Here is a 7,162-nt window from a genome sequence, read left to right as displayed (position 1 = left end):
GGCCTCCCAAAGTGCTGGGATTACAGGCTTGAGCCACCGCGCCCGGCAACAATGGCTAACATTTATTGAGCATTTACTATGTGCTTGGATGTTGCTCTAAATACATATGTCTTATCAAACAACCCCAACAATCTTGAATTCGTAATGATTATCAACATAATTTTACAGATGAAGAAACTGGGGCTCAGAAAAATAAAGCAATATTCTCCCCAGGTCACACAGACTGTTGGCAGAGCTGGGAGGGAATGGGGGTTGACTGTCCCCAGTATCTATGCATGAAGCCACTGTTCAAAGTCTGATAGCAAAGGTACCACATCCACCAGCAGCTCAAGAACTTAGGGAATCCGAGGAGGGTTCACACTACTGCCTGTCAGGGCTTAAAAGCCCTCCCTTTTAATAAGTTGGGGATGGCTTCTTAAAAGAAAGGAGACTCGACCTAAGCTTCAAAGCATGGGGTGATACATGGACAGATGGAAGACGCATGAAACTGGAAAATCACCGGGCCAACCATGCTTATTAGAACGAACAGGTTCTATGTGGAAGCTCTGCAGAAGAAGACCTAAAACATTGCTATCATCTAAAGGGCCCTGAATGCCACAAAGGAGTTGGGCTTCATCCACCAGTAGGCAGGATCCCACAGAAGGTTGAAACAATGTAATCAATAGCCTTGAATCCTGAAACTTGGCATTGGGAATGATGCCAGAAAAATAGGCAGAGCTACAGCTGTGAAACAAGACTCGCTCCCTAGACCCTCGACAAACATACACACCTTCTTAAGACCAGGAAACATACTGAAGCTGGTAAATCCCATTTAAAGCACTTTGCTTTCCTATGAATTCATTTGTGCTACAGGTCCTATCACGTTCCCAGTGAGCACACAGCTCATCTCTCACTATGACAAAGATAATGTATAATGCAGGTGCTTTTCCTTGTCCCACTCCACAGTGTTATGACCAGACATACTATTTTTGGTCACAGGAGCAATCCTCTACCACCTCCCGGCCCACCCAAATATCTCCATCATACCTTCTTGTTTCTCTGTTTAAACAATATCTGTTAACTCATTCCAACCCTTCTCTCTGTCACCCATTCTTAGTGGTAGGTCAGGCTCTTCCACTGCTTTTCCACCTCCCTGGCTGCTGCTCTTATATCAGAGCCCGCATTTCTGTAACAGCATCTGAATCAAAAAGAACAACCCTTGGGAATAGCACCTGGGTCACCCAGGCCAGATCTCTGGCTGGCAGCTGGATAGATGATGGCATGGTCCTGGAGAGTCTTAGAAATCCTGAAAGAAAAGCTTAGCCACATGCCTTCTGGGTGGCTGGCATTATATTACAGAAGCCAGAAACAAAACAATTTTTTTTTTTTTTTTGCTGGCTTCACACAAAAACAATTGCATAAGCAATGCAAGGACTGCCAGGTCACCAAAAGGACCAATTATAAATCTCTACTTTTCTATTAAGACAAAAATGAAGGAAAATGTGTTACCTCAAAATGTCATTAAGAGGAAGTCACTTACTAATCTCAGAGGCTCTCTCTTCTCCCCTCCCAATATTCCCTTCTTTGTTTTCCTAGTAATTAACCAAAGTCAAAACCTTCCTCACATGCTTTGGTTTCAATTCAGAAAAGTACATGAAGGCTATGATGGCTTATTACCCACAGCTGAAATGCATATGGAACTGTTCCTGTGTATTCCAACCTGCTTTCTCAAGGAAAGAATAGAATTTCTTGCCCTTGAGATTTTGGGAATTAGCAGAAAATGGACATGATTTCAGTACCTGGGAGACAATCAAATCTATGCCAGTTACAATTAGTGGAAACCAGGAGAAAGTCCTAGAAGTCCCTGAGAGTGGAAAGGACTGATATTTTCTAGCCGAAGCTGGCAGTACCTTCATGTGAGTGTTAACGAGCTTAAGTCAGGAAAAAAAGCAGAAGTTGTTAAGATGAGAATCAGTCTGTACATGTAAAGAGCTGAAGAGAACTGATGGATGTGATAATTAGCTTGATAGTGGGAATCATTTCATAATGTATGCATATATCAAATCATCACATTGTAGATTTTAAATATATATAATTTTTATTTGGCAATTAAGTCTCCATAAAGTTAGGGATTAAAAATAAAAAGCTAAAGGAGCATTTGTCTTTTCAACACAGCACCTGGGAGCCCAGGCACTCTGCAGGGCCCACAGCATCCTGGCCTTTGGGAGGGAGCAATATAATACAGGGAGGCAGACAGAGCCCTTTAACCCACTGACCTCTTTTAATCTGCTTGTTAGCCTGGCTGCAGACAGGCCCAGGGGGTCTTTGACCAATGCCTCTCTGGGGAAAGGTCAAAGGTCAGGGGCACATTCCCTCATCATCATTATTCTCAATTATTCTTCACGCAGAGCCACTTTCTCCTTGCTTTTGAGGAAGAGCTCCCATAAGCGTTTTCCAAGATGCTGAAGGGCGATGACCCAACCCATTCCCACTTTCCTCCCTCCCAGGATCTCCCTGATCAAAGGGGCTAAGATAGGATTGCAGTGAACAGAGAGGCCCCTCAGAGAGAGAACCACAGCAGTGAGCACAGACGTCTATACTACACATTCATGCAGACTCACCTCAGCAGCAGGCCCTGCAGCGCTCTAAGAGGCATCCAGTGTGTCAGACAGAGGAGTTCAAGGCACAGCCTTTACCATCAGACAAAGCAGCACTTCTACAGTTACTAGTTCTGGACTCTTGGGCAAGTCATTTAACTCTCTGAGTCTTAATTTCCTCATCTGAATGATGGGGATAATAATAGTTTTTATTTCAGAGGGTTGCAGAAAAGGTGAAATCGAATCCTGCATGTAAAGCTCAAAGTAAAGGTTCAATACATGTTAACTATTAATATGATTTTAGTAGTAATTAAAAAAAATATTTCCTTGATGATAAATGTATTATATGAGCATTGCACAAAATTTAGAATATAAGGAAAAGAATAGACCAAAAAAAAAAATCCTGGTAGCTTTCCCCCAAGTGCTTGGCACTATTAACTTTTGGGAGTGTTTCCGTTGAGGCTTTTCTCTGTGTGTGGAGAAATGCACACACTACTGGTTCATCTCGTCATCATAACAGCAGCCATTCACTGCCCACCAACTAACTGCAGAACACTGAGCTCAAATCAGATACATTTTTTCCCCTCATTTTTACTGTAATTCTGTGAGGCGCTGTAGTCTCCATTTACAATGAGAAAACCAAAGATCAAAGAGGCGAAGTAACTGGCCCACATCACAGGGCAGTAGCTCCTTTCCAGAGCTCTGGCTGCAGGTGTCTCTGACTGGACAACCTGCACTCTGTGCATTGGCACAGGCTGCCAGGGGCACCTCTCTCAGAGCCTTTCTTCTCACCATTCTTGGGCTCTACCACTCGTCAAAGAATACCAGCTGCTCCAGAAGTGGCCTCACTGTTTCTCCTTGCTCTGCCTAAGTCCAAAGAATCTAAAAGAAGGGAACTGGGGTGGGGAGGGAAGGTGTTAAGAATGTCAGCACCACCACAGAATGCTCTGTGGCTGCGCCCCAAGCTTATCCCCTCAGTGGGTGCTTTGGGCCTGGGCAGTCACCTCCTCTCACTTTCATCAAAGGCCTGTGACCCAGTCAGATGGGATCTGGACAGATGCAGGATCTACCAGCTACTGCCTTCTCTCCTAGATGGGCAGGTGCATTTCTGACATTCCCCTGCGGAGATAACATATAGAGATGCAAGTCTGGCCTCTCATTACTCTAGGCCTTATTTTTTATCCAATTAGCCTTAAAAAAGAACATGAAGCAAGACCTTTAATTCTACTATTCAAACAAAACAATGAATTTTCAAGCTGTGGGTTAACTGATTTCATGTTTATTGAAGTGCATCAATGATAAAAGTTCAGGCACCCACCTCTGGCACCAGGCCCCATTCTGGGGTGATTATTCATACACAATTGACTTCCAAGATGTTCCCAGGGAGCTCCTTCCTGCTGAGGGCCACTAATGATTCAAAGGTAAGAAAGGTTTATTTTCTCAGAGCCCGTTAGAAGAACCAATCATTCACCCAACAGTACAACGTAGAGTGGAGACAGGAATTATGTCTCATTTACCATTGAAGAAAATAATGATAGTTCCCATTTAATAGACAAACATGCTTCAAACTCTATGCTGGATCATGCTCCTATATTGTCTCATTTCATCTTTTCACAGCCTGGGGAAAGAGAGTTGTAAAACAGCCTTTTACAAAAGAGGAAAACTGATTCAGGGGTTAGTAAGTAGCAAGGCTGGAATTCAAACCAAGAATCATCTGCAAGCAAAATCTTTCACAACAAACACAGACACTGAGGCTGTGCTCTGCACAAAAGACACAATAAGTAACTGGTAAATTGATTAAACGATAAGTGAATGAACAAAAAGCAAACTAATGATATGTCAGCTAATGATGTATCAGTGGTTCCTAGGATTCACAGAAAAGCTGAGGCTCATCATTGAGGATATCTGAGACAGTCCGGATGCCAAGACCCAGTCATGCCTCTTCCTGTATGGGCTCTGGGGCAATGGAGTGTACTGGACAGAAACTGCTACTCCCTCAGGGTTTCCCAGTTGCTTGAGCTCCTCTAGCCCCTCCTCCACCTCATGGGAAGGGGGTACTTTGGTGGACCATAACTACCTTGGTGGTCCTCACAGTTAATTTGAAAAGTGAGACAGGTCTAAAGATTCAGGCAGACCCAATAAAGGCTGACCTCTGACCTGTGTTGAGGAAAGCTCCCTCCATAGACTAATGGGGCAGCAATACTGGAGTGGAGAAGACATCCCAGCCCTTACCAGGGCCACCTGCCACCAAGCTCCAGAAGCCATCCCCTGGGAGGCTCCATGTTTTCCCTGCCTGGCAAATTATCCTTTTTCTTCTTTTTAAAAAAGCATTTAGGACTGGCAACCTGACCCTATGCAGTTCAGATTAGGACCCAGCTTTCCTATGCTGTCTGTTAGAGTGGCATCTCAGGTATAGCTTGGAGAGAAATTATGTGAAACTTTGGCCTCTTCTACACCAGTCTGGTTGGAGAAAGATTCCAGGAAAGGATTAAGGAGCTGGAATCATGGTATAGCACAGCAAAGGTGCACAACGTCTGCTAATGTTACAGCACATTAAACGAAGTTGTAAAATAGTAGCTTAAAGTTAGGCAGGCCAAACATAACACAAGAAGTATGAAAAGCAAGGTGCCATTTTCCCAACAAATAAGTTCATTATATGAATACCCAGCTTTAGTTGATTTAGTATCTTGGTATCCAATGTAGCTGCTGTGATTTTTTTTTTTTTTAGTAGCATCTTTAAAGAGCTCACACCAGTAATTATGATTCCAGCTTATTAATAATACCTATTTCTTATTGAATTCTTATTATATGCCAGGCAATCTACAAATATGATTTCTTATCCTGGCACTAGTTCTACAAGGTGGGAACTTGCCCCATTTTACTGAGGAGAAAACTGACATCCAAGGGTGTTAACAGACTTGGCCACAGCACTGGCTGACTTTAAAATGGGGGAATTATGGTCCCCGCCAGTTAAAACTATCCGATAAAAAAACAATTCACAAAAGCAAAACCCAGAGATTTCCGATCACATTTCCTCATTGAGATGGAGAAACAACTCAGGCTTCTTTGGGCAGCAAGGAAAATCCTTCTATCATCAGCTCTCCCGGGAGTGATGGGCGGTTATTTTTGAAAACGGAGGAGGGAAAAAGTACCTGCAGCCTGGATGGTTCTTTGCAAGCTTGAAAGAGAACTAAGCCATTGTGAGAGGCGGGAGAAAAGGAGGACGCGGTGAATACTCGCTCGGGGCTCATGTTTCCCCCGCAAACAAGCCAAACTGCAATAGAGATCAACAGCTGTATGCACCCCAAACTAGCAAGACACAATGGGGGCTTGGGGGAGGCAGACCACGCTGTCTCGGGACCAGCTGTGAAGGCGAAGACCTACTTGTAGGAGACAATCCCAGCGTGTGCAACCCAAGAGAGCTCCAGGAATTCGTAGGTGGAAGGGACAGGGAGATAATGCAGCGCAGTCCCAGCCCACTTCAATCACTCACAACCACAGACATACACACACCGACTTTCCTGGTTTAAACACACACCTCCCTGAGATCTAGCTTCAAAACAATAAGGGAGATACCAAGTGCGGAATGCACTTCAGGGGCTTTCCACCACCACCCGAGCCAGTGCCTAAAGGGGATGGGGGGCGGGGTGGGGAATTAAAAAGTAGAGCAGCGCCCAGGGGGTGCGGTCTGCAATCCACCCTTACCAGCTTCATGGTGGTGTTATTCTGTTCCCAGCGCCACAGCATCACGCTCATCTTACTTCAGGGCGAGCAAGGAAAGGGCAGAGGAAAACAGCGGAGGGGGAAAAAAATAATAATAATAAAGGAGCCGAAGCACCTGCCCGCGCGCCCGGCAGGTCGCGCCGTCCAGTCCTGGGTCTGCTCTCGGCTGCGGCCCCTCCGGGCATCCCCGGCGCCCGCGGCCGCCTCGCCCCCGCCTCTGGGGGGCTGCTGCGCGCGGGGACCCTACTCTGTAGCCCGGCGCCCGCGCTGCCCGGCTCTCGTGCCTCCCTCGCTCGCTCCTCGCCAGCCTCCCCGCCTCCGCCAAATCAAACAACTCCCCCGGCGTCCAAGCGCCCGCTCCTCGCAGCGCGGAGGCCGCTGGGGCCGCGGCGGCCGGGGCGAAGGGGGGGGTCGGAGGCCGGCGAGCTCCCCGCCCCCTCACTGGCCGGCGGGCCTCCCTCAGTGGCCCCCGGCGCTTCAGTGGGGCCGTTTGCCACTGCTGCGGGTTGGAGCGAAGAGGGAAAGATGGTCGGAGTTCGTAGGAGGATACTTAACTATTTCGGGGAGGGCTTGGGGAGTAGGGAGAGCCTTGGGCAGAAGAGGGGTAAGGGTGAGGCAGTGGGAAGGGGCTGCGGAGCGCAGTTCGTGGCTCCTGGGTCTCCACGGGTTCTTAGCCCACACACCAGCCAGCGCCTCACCACGCGCGCTCAACTCCATCCCCATTTTCTTTCTGCGCCTAACTCAAGTTGTCCGAGTCGCCTCCCCCTGGAGCAGCTGGAACTAGGGCTGCAGGATGGATGCATTTCTGACCCCCACAACTTTAACCGCCCCCCCCCCACCCCGCCACACACACACACCCTGCA

At 47.2% G+C, this 7,162-nt stretch overlaps 1 protein-coding gene and 1 long non-coding RNA gene across 4 annotated transcripts in view; both read right to left on the bottom strand.

Moving 5' to 3' along the window:
• NAV2 (neuron navigator 2) overlaps nucleotides 1-7,162 on the bottom strand; it is a 404,334-nt gene that overhangs the window by 332,706 nt on the left and 64,466 nt on the right. The window lies entirely within an intron of this gene.
• On the bottom strand, nucleotides 1,357-6,273 carry LOC116525274. The gene is made up of 2 exons (XR_004257649.1): nucleotides 4,281-6,273; nucleotides 1,357-3,803 (listed from the first exon to the last, which is right to left on the bottom strand). It is a non-coding gene; the product is annotated as an uncharacterized LOC116525274 (long non-coding RNA).

This window comes from Sapajus apella, unplaced genomic scaffold, assembly GCF_009761245.1.
Source record: "Sapajus apella isolate SASKATOON/1434 unplaced genomic scaffold, GSC_monkey_1.0 scaffold47, whole genome shotgun sequence".
In the NCBI taxonomy this organism is placed as follows: domain Eukaryota; kingdom Metazoa; phylum Chordata; class Mammalia; order Primates; family Cebidae; genus Sapajus; species Sapajus apella.
The sequence above is the reverse complement of the archived record's forward strand: the minus strand, read 5'-3'. Positions and strand labels throughout refer to the sequence as shown.